The sequence below is a fragment of the Neopelma chrysocephalum genome, unplaced genomic scaffold, assembly GCF_003984885.1.
Source record: "Neopelma chrysocephalum unplaced genomic scaffold, ASM398488v2 Primary Assembly neopelma1_86, whole genome shotgun sequence".
Lineage (NCBI taxonomy): Eukaryota > Metazoa > Chordata > Aves > Passeriformes > Pipridae > Neopelma > Neopelma chrysocephalum.
In genome coordinates, this window is record NW_020897748.1 from 5,615,029 (window position 1) to 5,628,922 (window position 13,894).

The window sequence follows — 13,894 nt, forward strand, 5'->3', positions numbered from 1 at the left end:
TAACAGAAAATGTGGTGTTGATTTCTTCTGCATTGTATTTTTAAACACAGAAGCTAAGAGCACCCAAAATTGCCCTATTTAGTATAATCACTTAGCTCGATGAAAATCCTCAGTCATTTTAGCATGCTTGCCTCAGGAATGCAGATTACAAGTAGCAAACAGAAAGTAATCCACAAATAGCTTTAGAATCCTGTTTGAAAAATTGGCCTGTGAGCGATGTAGGTCTAAAAGCCAAGTGAGTACATTATGATCCAAAAAAGTGAACGATTTTTTTAAATGATTTATGTAAACTAGGAAAGAAAAACTCACTTTAAAACAAACTTGAGCGTGTATTGTTGATATGATCACATTTTAGAATACACTAAGTGTTCCAAATGGCCCTTAGATCAATTTTGGGAAGTAAACAAAGCTCAGCTTTCAATGAGATTTAGGTTTTAAAACACAAGAAATTAGGTATAGGTTAATTCAAACATTCATTAAATCCAGACTGCATGAGTTATATTCCATGGTCTAAAGTGATGACTAACGCAGATAACAGTCATGCTTATGCAATCTGTTACAGATAATATGTTAAGTGAAATAGTTTGCACAAACTCTGAAATAAAGGATCTTTCCAGTTAACAGAAAACCCAAAATCAAAACATAATTTGAAACATGCATTTTGTTCTATATTTGAAATCAGAGAGTGTGTCCAAATTTTTTACACACACATACACACTCACAAACACACACACACACATATGCTCACACACACATTATTTTAACAGATGCCAGATGGGAAAAGTATTTGACATACAGTTTACTTTCAGCAAAGCGAAAGAGGCTGCCTCACCATTGTGCTCCTGTGGTGCAGAGCACCCTCAGCGATGTAGCACAGCCCTTGCCAGGCCAGTGGCCACCAGACCTGGTGTGACACACTTGGTCATGAAGGAGTAATGCCAACTAGGACACATCCTGGGGGCACCTCTGGAGGAGGTGGGGGCACCTTGGGAAGATGAAGCAGCCAAAATCAGTTCCTATCCCTTGCAGGCAGATAAGTCTGCAGATGGAAGGAGGACACAGCCCAGGGACCTCAGTAATCTCAGCTTCTCCTTTTGCAAGGAACCCTTTGGAGCACTGAAAGGTTGCTGGGTATTTCCCATACCATTTGCTTCTCTCCTGCTCTAGTTGACCTTTTTCTCCCCTCCATGGTTTGGACAATGGGAATGTGCGACACCTCTGTAGACCAAGGGCAGGGGCACCATCATGAGCTGCTGAGCCCCAAAGTGGGGTACAAACCATGTGGGTGTTCCCCTCTGTGTAAGGCACTATGATTTTTCCCACTATTAGCATCTGGAAAAGTCCTCCTTGATGACAATTTATAGTAACTTGTATCTACACTCCTACAAGCTCCAAGCCATGCATCAAGACTGCTCTGGACACTCTACCAAGCTAAAAGATGCTGGCTGGCACCCAAAGACAGTCCAAGAACAGGTGACAGCAGAAGGAGGAGGGCCCTCTCGAGTACACGGCACCTGACCATGTTGAGTACACATCTGCTGGCAGAGTCTTTCCAAAATTTTTATGTGTAATGTCTAACCCGCCTTTGAGGGAGATACAGGGGAAATCATAACTCTCCTCAGCCCAGTTTCAGTGGTTAGTCATCTGAAATATCAATGTGTTGTTCTCAAAGACACCAGCATGAGACCTGCTGAAGCAGCTGGAGGAATAGCAAAGCAGGTTTGCAATACAATAAATCTATTACCGTATTTCATTCATGTCTGTTCATAAAAGACTCTGAAGATGTAAAGGGTAATATAAGCACTGAGTGATATTGTTAGTGTTTCAAAAGCTACTATGGCTTTTAGGTTTGATACATTTACAGCAGGCAAAAAAACGCCTAACACTCTGTCCCATAGCTGGAAAGCCATCAGTGGGCAAAGAGTGTAAAATGAACTCACGAGTATCTATCAAAACAATTCTATTAATTTGGAATAGTTGTATTTGTAAAGTATTATAGTGTAAAGTATTATTAGAGTTAGCTGGATGTCTGAGATGGATATGGGAAGATGAAGAAATTAAATATTTATTTTACTATTCTGAATGTCACTTTTGTTATGATATCTGGGTGTAGAGTGCTTTTCTGGCTGAGCCTTTCTATAAACTCAGCATTGTAAGGCACAGCACAGACCTGTCTAAATAATCTCCAAAGGCAGTTTCACTTTGCTGATTGATGCTGATATAGGTGCATGTATATGGAACCTCCTGCTGTATTGTCCCAGCACCTCTTTATCCCTGGCATCAGACTTCAGCACCTTGGTCCTGTGGCACTTTGGGAGCGTTTCTCTGTTCCTAAGAAGTGTTGGTTTGCCTGAAAATTCCAGGGAAAACATTTTGAAGTTAATATACTGGGCTTGTAGTTTTGTAACACAGAGCTTGTTTTGCAGAGAAGTGTTTTCAGTGTTACCTTCCCTTTTGCCAATAGGAAAATCATTTCAGTGGAAAGCCCAGGAGTTGTGAATTAACCTTTGCAGAAAAGGGGCACTTTAATCATAAAAGAAAGCATTAGAAAAAGAGGTTGGGCAAGTGGACACTCCATCAAAACAAACAAAAAAAATTCATAAGCATATAAAAAAATATATATTAAAAAAAACCACTTTGAGCTGTTGATTCTCATGGGAGCTGTGGGCGAATCATCTGTGATGATGAGTGCAGCCACTTTCATCTGTGGCTGCATTTCTTGGCAACATCTCATCTCCTAGGGTTCCAGAAAGACTCCTAGGATCTACTGTCATATCCTTACTGGGAATAGGATCCACTGATAATATCTGTCAAAGATATAGGGAAGGAAAACCCAACTCTTAATAGGAGAAAACCAAAAGATTCTAAAATTATTGTTCACAAAACAGCTATGGCATAGGAATATTTAATCAATCTATTTAGAATAGTTTGATTAATAATTTTGATACTATATCACAGAAGAAGAAAACAGACATAATTAACAAATCTTTGATTCTTAAAGAGAGCTTGAGGCTTCTATTTTTCTCATTAATATCTAAATATATATCCCTAGCAATATATTTACAATTTTCTTATGAGCTGTTGTCATGGTTTAATCCCAGCCAGCAGCTCAACCCCATGCAGCCGCTCACTCACTCTCCCATAGTGGGATAGGGGAAAGAATTGGAAGAGTAATAAGTGAGAAAACTCATGGGCAAGAATAAAGACAATTTAATGGGTAAAGCAAAAGCTGTGCAGGCAAGCAAAGCAAAGCAAGGAATTAATTCATTGTTTCCCATGGGCAGCCAGGTGTTCAGCCATCTCCAGGAGGGCAGGGCCCCATCACATGTAACAGCAACTTAGGAAGACAATTGCCATCACTCTGAACATCCTCCCTTTCCTTCTTCTTCTCCCAGCTTTATACACTGAACATGACACCATATGGTCTGGGATATCCCTTCGGTCAGTTGGAATCAGCTGTCCCAGCTGTGTCCCCTCCCAACGACTTGTGCATGCCCAGCCTACTCATTTGGGGGAGACATGAGAAGCAGAAAAGGCTTTGATGCTGTGTAAGCACTGGTCAGCAATAACAAAAACATCCCAGAGTTATCAACACTGTTTTCAGCACAAGTCCAAAACACAGCCCCATACTAGCTCCTATGAAAGAAATTAACTCTGTCCCAGCCAAGATCAGCACAACTGCATGTTCAAAGTGTTGTAGGTAGCACAGATGGCTTCCCGTGGACAGCAAGAGTTGCATAAGGGTAAACTGAACTGCTCTTTGAAAAGTATTTAAAGAATAACTCAATCATCAGGCACAGTCAACATGGGCTCACAAAGGGAAAGACTCTTTTAACTAATTTGATTATCTTTCTATGATAAGGTCACCCACCCAGTGGATGAGGGGAAGGCTATGGATACAGTTTTTCTGAATTATAGCAAGGCTTTTGATACTGTCACAGAATCACAGAATACTCTGAGTTGGAAGGGACCCATAAGGAGCATCGAGTCCACCTCTCAAATGAATGGCCCATCCAGGGATTGAACCCACAACTTTGGTGTTATTAGCACCATGCTCTGAGCTAATCTCAGGGTCAGATAACTCACAGCATCCTTCAGGATAAATTGTCCAGCTGTGGGATGAGTGGGTTCATTGTAAGCTGGGCAGAAGGGCAGAGCTCAAAGGGTTGTAGTGAATGGGGCTACATCTGTCTGGTGAACTGTCCCAGCAGTGTTCCTCAGATATCAATCCCAGAGCCAGTTCTGTTCAATATATTTATTAAGGATGTGGATGTAGGAGTTGAATGCACCATTAGCAAGTTTGCTGGTGATACCAAATTAGGAGGTGTCAATGACTCTCTTGAAGGACAAGATGTCTTGTGGAGGTATCTAGATAGCTTGTAGCTTTGGACAATGATTAATGGCATGAAATTTAACAAGTCTGAATGTCGGATTCTGCACCTGGGATGAGGTGGCTGGAGAACAGCCTACAGGAAGGGATCTGGAGATGCTGGTCAGCAGCAGACTCAGTTGGAGTCAGCAGCATGCCCAGGCATCCCAGAGGACAAACACCTCCTGGAGTGCATCAAACTCAGCATCAACAGCTGGTCAACAGAGCTGACTGTCTCGCTGTAACAGTGTTCGTGAGGCCTCACCTTGAGCACTGTGTGGTGTTCTTGGCCTCTTAATTGGAGAAGAATGTGAAGATCGGTGGGAACGGATGACTATGGGTTGCCTCATTTCACACAAATTCAAGGGAGACAAATTATTCTCTGTACTTCCAAGTTTTTTAGCAACTGTTTTTTCAGCTTTAAGTGCAGTTCTTTCAAGAAAAATTATGTGAGTGATTAAGGCTGGGGAAAGGTTGGTTGACTGTTTGCTAGCTTGGGCTTTTAACAGAGAGAGAAAAGGGTAAGTAACTTGTAGTAGTCCCATTAGCTAGTGTTTGTGGAAATGAAGGCTTCAAAATCAATGCTCTGCCTTGTGACATGAGGGACATGGGGGAAGAAGGCCCCAGTGCAAGAATGATATGTACCCATTCCAACAGAACTGGACCAAGATGGGATCGGACATGGAAAGGCCTAGAACAATTTGCAGATTTTCTCTAGACAAGGAAGACCAGCAATATGTGGGAAGCACATGTCCATTCAAAGCTTCACAGCATACTCTGGTGGTCACTGGCATGCAGCATAACCTCAGTTGATCCAAAACCTTTCATCCAGTCTCCTACTCAGAACAGATATACTCTCTTTGCCTCTCCACATTCGTTAGCTTTTCTTTCCTTTCTCCACATTCTTCCCTACCAGTTCCAGCCTTCCAGACAGCATTACAAACTCAGCTATTCATCCAGTAGATTAATAATTTATTACACCAGTGCAGTTTGATATGTTCTTCTGCTTTGACCTTCTCTATAAAGATAACACATAAAATTTTCCTAAAATAATTGTTTGAATGACACCATATCTTCTTCTAAAAATTCTGATTTTAATGTGTCCACTGAAGAAAATGTGCCATATTCATGTAATATAGCTCAAACAGTTAAAACCACTCTCTAAAAATATTTGAATCTTATTTCTACTCCAAAACTGTCAGCCTGCAGCTTAAGGTTGTTTTGTCTCATATGGTACCAGAGCTCTAACTCTTAGCATCGGTTAACTAGGGCTTTCATGCAAAATAATTACCAATTCTATGTAATAAGAGTACCCCAAATCTATACCTTAAATTCTAACTTTCTTTTTTATTAAAATAATCAGATTGAACCCCATGAGTCTTTCACCAGAAGATCTAATCTTTCACCACTTCTGATCTCCCTGTACCTTCCTGTGATTCCCTCTTTGTACACTGAAGGATCTGATCAGCTTATTTAGATTACTTTGCCTGACAGAATCCTGTAGAGAGTTACTTTTAACAAGTCAGAGCTGTCTATCCCACAAGAAAGGCTCATTTTCTGGTTTTCCGGAAGTATGGCATAACCTTTAGTGGTGTGCTTGATTCAGAAGTCCTATCCCTTTCTTTATTAGCTGCCTGTTTCTGTTACTTACCCCTCCCCAGTCTCCACATTGGTTGCAAACCTTTTCTGCAATGATTTCCCTTCAGATCTTTAGTTCAAAAAATTGAAGAAGACAAGACCTAGAATGATAAGATGCAACTAAAAATATTCAGAAGTGGTGATGAATTTATTATAATATTATGACATCTAATCAATTTAGTACACTTCAGGGAGTAAATTACATTGCTCTTGATTAAAATGCTACAGAGTACATTATCGAACATTTTACAAGACTTGCTTTTCAAACAAATTTTCAATATAAGAAAAAACATGCTGAATGACAGGTTAGTTTCAGAGATTTTCCCTGAAAACTGTGGGTTTGAAACTAATTATATTAACTTCCTCCATTCTTTATGTAATGAGAATTTTATCCAAATTATGGGGTTTTTTTACATGATCAGTATAAAGTTAAAAGGCTTAAAAGGTAAAGGGCTGCAATTTTACCCCTCTTATTATGGCATGTCTTTAATTTTTGCTGTGTCCTCTAAAACTTAGTACTGTTCCAAGATTTATTGAAAAGTGCCATTAATCACCCAAAGACCTCTTCGCCAAGCTCTTATAAAACTCTCAGATGCAAATTATCTAGATGTCCCAATTTTAAAATGTCTAGCTTTAGCACCTGCTGTTTAAATCTTTCGAGAAATGTTGGAATGGAAAGTGTTTCAGTATCAGGATCAGCATGTAATATGACTAATTCCCATGGCTTTTCCCCAAATACATAACAGAAGTATTTCACAGAATCACAGAATGGGTAAGGCTGGAAGGGACCACAGTGAGGCATCTGGTCCAACCTCCCCGCTCAACCTCAGAGTCTTCCTAGAGCACATGACACAGGATTGTGTCCAGACAGTTCTTGAATACCTTCAGTGAGTGTCCATCTCCCCAATGCATTGAGGTCCTTCTGAGGGGCTGCACAGCCCTCTGGAGTATTGACCACTCCTCCCAGCTTTGTGTTGTCAGTGAACTTGCTGAGGAGGCATCTGCCCTGTCATCCAAATCATTGATTAATAAGTTCAACAATACTGGGCCCAGTATTGAACCTTGGGGGACACCACTAATGATAGGTCTCCAACGAGACCCCGTGCCAGTGATAATGATCCTCTGCGATCTGCTGTTCAGCCAGTTCTCAACCCACCTCACTGTCCACCTCATTGTCCACTCACCCAGTCCACATTTCCTTAGTTTGCCTGTGAGGATGTTTTGAGAGATAATGTCAAAGGCCTTGCTGAAGAGGTAGACAATATCCACTGCTCTCCCTTCATCCTTCCAGGTAGCTGTTTCATCATAGAAGGCAATCAAGTTGGTCAAGCATGATTTCCCTTTAGTGAATCCATGCTGACTACTCTGACCACTTTCCTGTCATCCACGTGGATAGAGATGACCACCAGATTGAAGTGCTCCATCACCTTTCCAGGGACTGAGGTGAAGCTGATGGGCCAGCAGTTCTCTGGGACCTCCTTCTTGCCCATGTTTGAACACTGGGGTGACATTTGCTTTTTTCCAGTCCTCAGGCCCCTCTCATGATCTCCATGACCTTTCAAAGATGATCGTGAGCTGCCTCAACTGTGGTATCCACCAGCTCTCTGAGCACTCATGGATGCATCCCCTCAGGATACATGGACTTCTGAGTGTCAAGTTTTCCTAGGTGTTCTTTAACCCAATCCTCCTTGACCAAAGGAAAGTCTTCCAACATTCCTTTACCCTGGTCTCCTGGGTCATAAATTTCTGAGGGCTGGCCTTGCCAGTGCAGACCAATGCAAAGAAGGCTTTCAGTAACTCTGTCTTCTCTGTGTCCTCTGTTACCAGGGATGGTAACAGAGGGTACCCCCTCCATTTAGTGATGGGCCTGCATTATCCTTTTTTTTCCTGTTGTTACTGATATATTTGGAAAAGCCTGTCTTGGTTCCCTTGACATCCTTGACCACATTTAATTCCAGATGGGCCTTGAACTTTCTTGTCTCACTTCTTACTCTGAAGACCTCTCTATATCCATTCCAGGTTCCCTGATCCTGCTTCCATCTCCTGTGTATTTCCTGCTTATGCCTGAATAATGGCAGGGTTCTTTATTCATCCACACAGGTCTCTTTCTCCCTTTGCCCAATTTCTTGCTCATCAGGATACATTGTTCTTGAACCTGGAGGAAGTGATCCTTAAATATCAACCGTCTTGACCCCTCTTCCCTTCAAGGCCTGTTTCCAGAGGATTTTTTCAGGATCCCCAAAGACACTAAAGTGAGGTCTCCTGAAGTCCATGGTTGTAAGCTTGCTTTCTGCCCTGCTTCCTCCTTGCCCAATACTGAACTTCACAATCCCATAGTCACTGCAGCCAAGGCTGCACCCAACCTTCACATCTCCAACAACACCTTCCCTGTTTGTTAGTATGAGGTCAAGGAGCACACCATTCCTTGTGGAATCCTCCATCACCTGTGACAGGACATTGTCATCAATGCTTTTGAGGAACCTCATGGACTGTTTGTGCTTCACTGTGTTGCTTCTCCCACAGATGTCAGGGTAGTTAAAGTCCCCCACAAGAACCACTTCCTGAGACTAGTTCAAGCTCCCTACAGAAGGCCTCATCCAGTTCCTCCTCCTGATCCGGCAGCCTGTAGCAAATACCCACAACAGCGTCACCCTTACTTAGTCTGCCCTTTAATCCTAACCCATAAGCTCTCTACTTGCTCATCATCCACTCCAAGACAGAGCTCAATACATTCCAAATGTTGTCTCACACAGAGGGCCACTCCACCAGGGCATCTTCCAGATCTGTCTTCCCTGAAAAGCATGTAGCCCATCATGACAACATTCCAGTCATGGGAGCTGTCCCACCATGTCTCCATAATCGCAATGAGGTCAAAGCCCTGTGCCTGCACACAAATCTCTAGTTGCTCCTGTTTGTTCCCCCTACTGTGTGCATTAGCGTACAGACACTTTATGGAAGTATTTGATTGTGTCAATGTCCCAGTGGGGGTGCACAGGGACACTTTATAGTCCTGTCTTGTACTTACGTCTTTGACTGTTTGTGCTTCCTCCAGATATTCTCTCTTAAGCCTCTTTTTGCTACTAGGGTGGTTGCTATATTTGCTTAACACTTCTATTTTCCTCCATTATAACTGACACTTCTTCCATTTCTCATCTCAGTGGCCAACACTTCCAAGTATCTTTCCTACTGGTTTTGGCTCAATTTATTCCTCAATTCCAATTACTCATTTTTTTAATTTCTATTATCAGGCTTTTGGACTTCTTATTTCTTACATGTTCTAGAGTTTATTCTATCTCCACGTAGTGGTGCATCCCTTCTTGTGATCTAATTTTGGCATATAGTTCTGTGATTATTTCCTTTCTATCCACTATGATTAAATCTGTTATACTGTTCAGTTCTGTTTAATTGTTTAAAATTCAGTATCTGGAAAAGTCTAGAATATTTTAGTGTTGACAGAATGGGAGACCTAGCACATCATTCAAATTGAAACTTCCAGCATCTTATGGGTTTTTTCATTCCAGCACACAGTATAGGGAGGCATTAGAAAACCCTACTACAGTAATTTTATGAATTCTGTTGAAAGCTAATCACAAGCATCTCCTGTTTTTTCACAGAAAAGCATTTGCTGTAATTTTCATGACCTCATGTGAACCATGCAGGAACAAAGAAATGCAAGAGATGTTACCAGACCCTTTCCCACGTGCAGCTACTTGACATAATACCTCGCAGAGCCAGATTCTATGTCATCTTCAGGCTTCAGCAGCTCCTTCAAAGAGATGAGTATGCATGATGTATGCTGTATGCCCATCTTCTACACCCTTCTACACAGGAATCTACAATAACAAGCAACACACACAAATTCTTTTCTCAAAGTATCAGGAGACATTATGGATAAAGCCACTGCCTGTCCATACCTCCACTGCGCTGAAACACTGAACCCAGTCCCAACCAGCTATGCCAGACAGGAGTTCCTGTCTACAGGGGCAACCTTCTGTCTGGTGCCAGTACCTGAGTGAAGGGCATTCCATGCTTGCACGTGGCATTCCATGCTTGCACACCACCACAGGCTTGCACACTCCAGGGAAACTCATCAGTTGCTGGGACCAAAGCAGCTATTTTCTCCTGGCATCACATTCTCCAACCACAACTCCTCTAAAAACAGAGTGCAAACTTGGTGGGGGGTTGGGGGGAGGGGAAACAGGAGAGGAGAAGAGGGGAAGGAAGAGGATGCCCAGTGACTCAAAGAGAGACAACAGTGCATTTTATGTGGCCTGCCATTCCCCCTCCCCTCTTGACTCTTCCTAAATAGGTTACATTCAGGGCCCTTTGCATTCCAGGCATGTGAGTTCTATGGGTAGCATCCAGTGACAGCAATGCAAACATTTATTACGAGGTCAGGGGCACTGGTGTATAGACCAATAAATAGTCTTTTTCATCCCACCCCTTTATGCCTCAGTTAATTTTATTGATATCTTGACTGGACGGAAAATAAGTGCTTATTTGTTCCCACTTCTACATTGGTCATCAGGTGAACCTAGTTGTCTCATTCCTTACAAGGCTTGGAGGAGGCCCCCTCCCCTCAGGGCTGAAGGTACCATCCACTCGTGATGCCAGCCCCATCTCCAGCCAGCATCCTTCTTTGCCTCCAGCTCCCCAGGCACGCCCAGTTCTCTGCCCATGCTCAACCCTGCAATGCATTCTGTTCATGTGCTGGCTGAGGACAGGAGAAAGGTTAATTAAAATCACCCTATAATCATGCATAAAAAATAAAAGCATTGTTTGGACCTTATGCAAAGAAGTTTACTTCATTTCTAATCTGCCTGTTCCCACATCTCACACAGAAGGACGTAAGAGATGCTTGACTTGCCCCCAAAACCTCAAGCTGGTAAGGCTCTGGCTTGGCTGCCTAGCTTGTGGTTCAAGTCAGCATTTGAGTGACTCCTAGATTTTTGAATACATGGCACAAAAGGTAAAATAGGTATTTTCAGCTTGTCACAGGCAATTTAAGGGAACAAATGAAAAGCTATGTTCTATATGGGTGACTCTTTTCCTATTGAATTGCAAAGGCCTGCTGACATGCCTCTCAAAACTGTGCTGAGAAAAGGATTTTTAATAAACAAGAGTGTCAGGAAACATTAACAGTCAGGGTCCTGTCCAACTCCTAGTATTGCATATTCATACTGTCACACAGCAGCCTCACTTATTCTTCATCTGTGCTTCTAGGCAGAGGCAAGAGGGGTTAATAAGAAATGCTCCTTCACTAAACCACAATGCCTTAGGGGTTCCTGTCAGGAAACATCCAGCTACCAATACCATGAAGTCATTTGAAAGGATACATACATACATACATACATACATACATACATAAATAAATAAATGCATTGCCCAGGGATGATTTTCACTTTGGCTCCAATTTTAATCAGGATAATAACACCCAAGAGCAGCATAGCAGTGCTTTTTCTTTCATTTTGTGCCACGTTCAAGCGATGTTGTTTCACAGCTTTAATAGTCCTGTCAGCATTCATCAGCAAATCAAGACACCCTCCAGAATACCACCATAAAAACACAGTGGATTTTTAATTAGAACAGGGCAGCCCTTAGCACACCAACTACATGTTAAATTGATATTTCTCACTACAAGATCAAGATTACCCAGTTTCAGCTGTTTCCAAATGAAGCAAATCAAGCTTAATGTGGGCTCAGCTGAACAAATGTATTTTCTTAGCTTTACAGCAGCTTTTAACTTTTAATGCTGTGTCCTTTTTTTTTTTTTTAAAGATGATGTTATGGTAGGAAAATGTTATGCTTGCCTATGTGAGATTTACAGATGACCTTTTTTACTGGACAAAAGCTCTGTGAGACACTGGACAGAATATAAATCCCAGACTCTACTCCATCAAAAGCTGATAAATAAATGAGGAAGATTAAGAGTGTAGTTTAATGAGCCAGTATGTTTTCCATTACAGATGTAATTATTTGCCAAAAAATGTCCCTTCCATATTCATTTTGTTTTGAAAAACAATGACTCCTTCATAAAACCATCTAGTAGGTTTTCTGGATGCACCATTTTTTAGGAGATCAGTGGTTTGTGGTCTTGTTGATGTGGATGAGAAGAAGTCAAAGTCATTTGTTGCTTTTCCTGAAATCTTAAGTACCACAAGCTGCTGGATTGTTTCTCATTAGTATCTGGGAATTACTAAAGTGTACTCTTTACTAAGTGTACTGGATTCCCATCCAGTCCCATTTTATGGTAACAAAAAACACAGGAAAAAACCTGGCTTTTGTTACTTCTGTGTTACTTTCCCATAAATTATGTGGAGCATATTCGCCTGTCATTTTTCTCTTTAGTCAATCAGTACTCAGAAGGTGTGACATCAGGAAAATTAAACACTTTCAAAGGTTGGCTCAAATAGGTGGAAGAGGTGAAGCTGAAATCAGGCAACATGCACTTCACTTGTTCCTTGCCCTAAAGAGCAGGAGGACAGGCTGGTGGGGACTGCAGCCCATCCCCAGGGCAAAGTGAGTTCATGCACTTGTAGCTCAGCAGTCTCACCTCCCACATACACAGGCTTACCTGAAGCAGCATAAGGAATCTAGGAGTCAGGCACACAGCTCACCTCCCCATCTTAACAGACACTCACTAGAGAAGTTTTTCTAATCTACACAGCTGTATTTCCCCTTAATAATACATGAGTGGTATGTACCAGCCCACTTATTCTTGGAATATAGGCATTAGCCTAGAAAGAGGCCAAAGCACAACAGCAGGAAGGAAAAAGCATAGTTAGACTCCTAACTTGGCTCAGGATTGTATCCTGGAGTCCTTCTAGGTGCTGCAACTCTTCCATCCATTTGGAGTTATAAAGGAGTTATAAAGGAGTTGAGTCTCTTGGAAAGGGATTGACAGTAGCCAATGTGCTGAGCAGGGAGACCACTACACTGTACAGTGGAAAACTGGTGGTAATGCAGACGCAACACTGCTCTTGATGCCTTGCTTCTGAGGTGGGCTGGTAGTATGAGAGCTGCAGACATCAAGGGATGCACTATCACCTGCCTTCCAGTGACCTCCTTCACCCTGCCTTGTGGAAGGGGTCTGGAGGACAGCAGGGAGCTGTACCAAGGTCATCCAAGCAGACCTCACATGCTGCTGCACCAGAACTTCATCCCCTTTATCTGGAGTTCCTCTCACAAGTAAAGACCTGATACTAAGGGCTCTCTGGTGCCATTCCACCCAGCAGCAAATTGCTCTGTATATATTTTTCCTTGATTTCTCAGGAAACCTGCAGGATATGCAGGCTGTTCAACCAGCTTATCCCATACATGGAATGATGCACTCCAACAGGATAATGGAACCAAAATCTTTCTCCAAACTTATCTGAGGTGTCTTGTTGGTTTTGGGTTTAGCCCTAAATTTTGGGTGTATTTTTTGGGGGTTTTTTAAATAAACATATATGTCACCCTAAGACACTCTCTCTTTTTTTCTTCAGTGTTCAGCCCAAAAGTCAATCATCAGAGTTAAATTAATCAAGCACAAACCTTTACTTAACTTTTAAACAGCAACGAAGCTTGAAAAAAGATCTTGTACCTGAAATTTCATGTATAAATTATGACTTCACTTTCAAAATTTATCTTGGCCAAATTTCTGGAGTAAATCCATCAAATGCAATCTTCTGTGGGAAGCTTACTTCTGAAAAACAATTTCCTATGTTGAGAAGCAGAGGATAAGTACAATAACAAATTCATCCCTTTGCATAAGGCTGTTTTATGCTAATATCATCATAATGATATTATCATAATATCATTTTCATGTCATGATAATGCAAAACTCAGAGGGACTGAGACAATATCTGCATTTTACCATTTAGCGTCTGTTTCAGCTCCACAATAAGG

General features: G+C 41.8%; 1 long non-coding RNA gene across 2 annotated transcripts; it reads right to left on the minus strand.

The window, feature by feature from the left end:
* Nucleotides 1–1,964: 1,964 nt before the first annotated feature.
* On the minus strand, nucleotides 1,965–13,686 carry LOC113971909. Of its 2 annotated transcripts, none has more exons than XR_003535701.1 (4): nucleotides 13,590–13,686; nucleotides 9,730–9,840; nucleotides 6,021–6,108; nucleotides 1,965–2,807 (listed from the first exon to the last, which is right to left on the minus strand). It is a non-coding gene; the product is annotated as an uncharacterized LOC113971909 (long non-coding RNA). The 2 variants fall into 2 exon arrangements; XR_003535700.1 differs by lacking the exon at nucleotides 13,590–13,686 and adding an exon at nucleotides 10,016–10,289.
* Nucleotides 13,687–13,894: the final 208 nt, after the last annotated feature.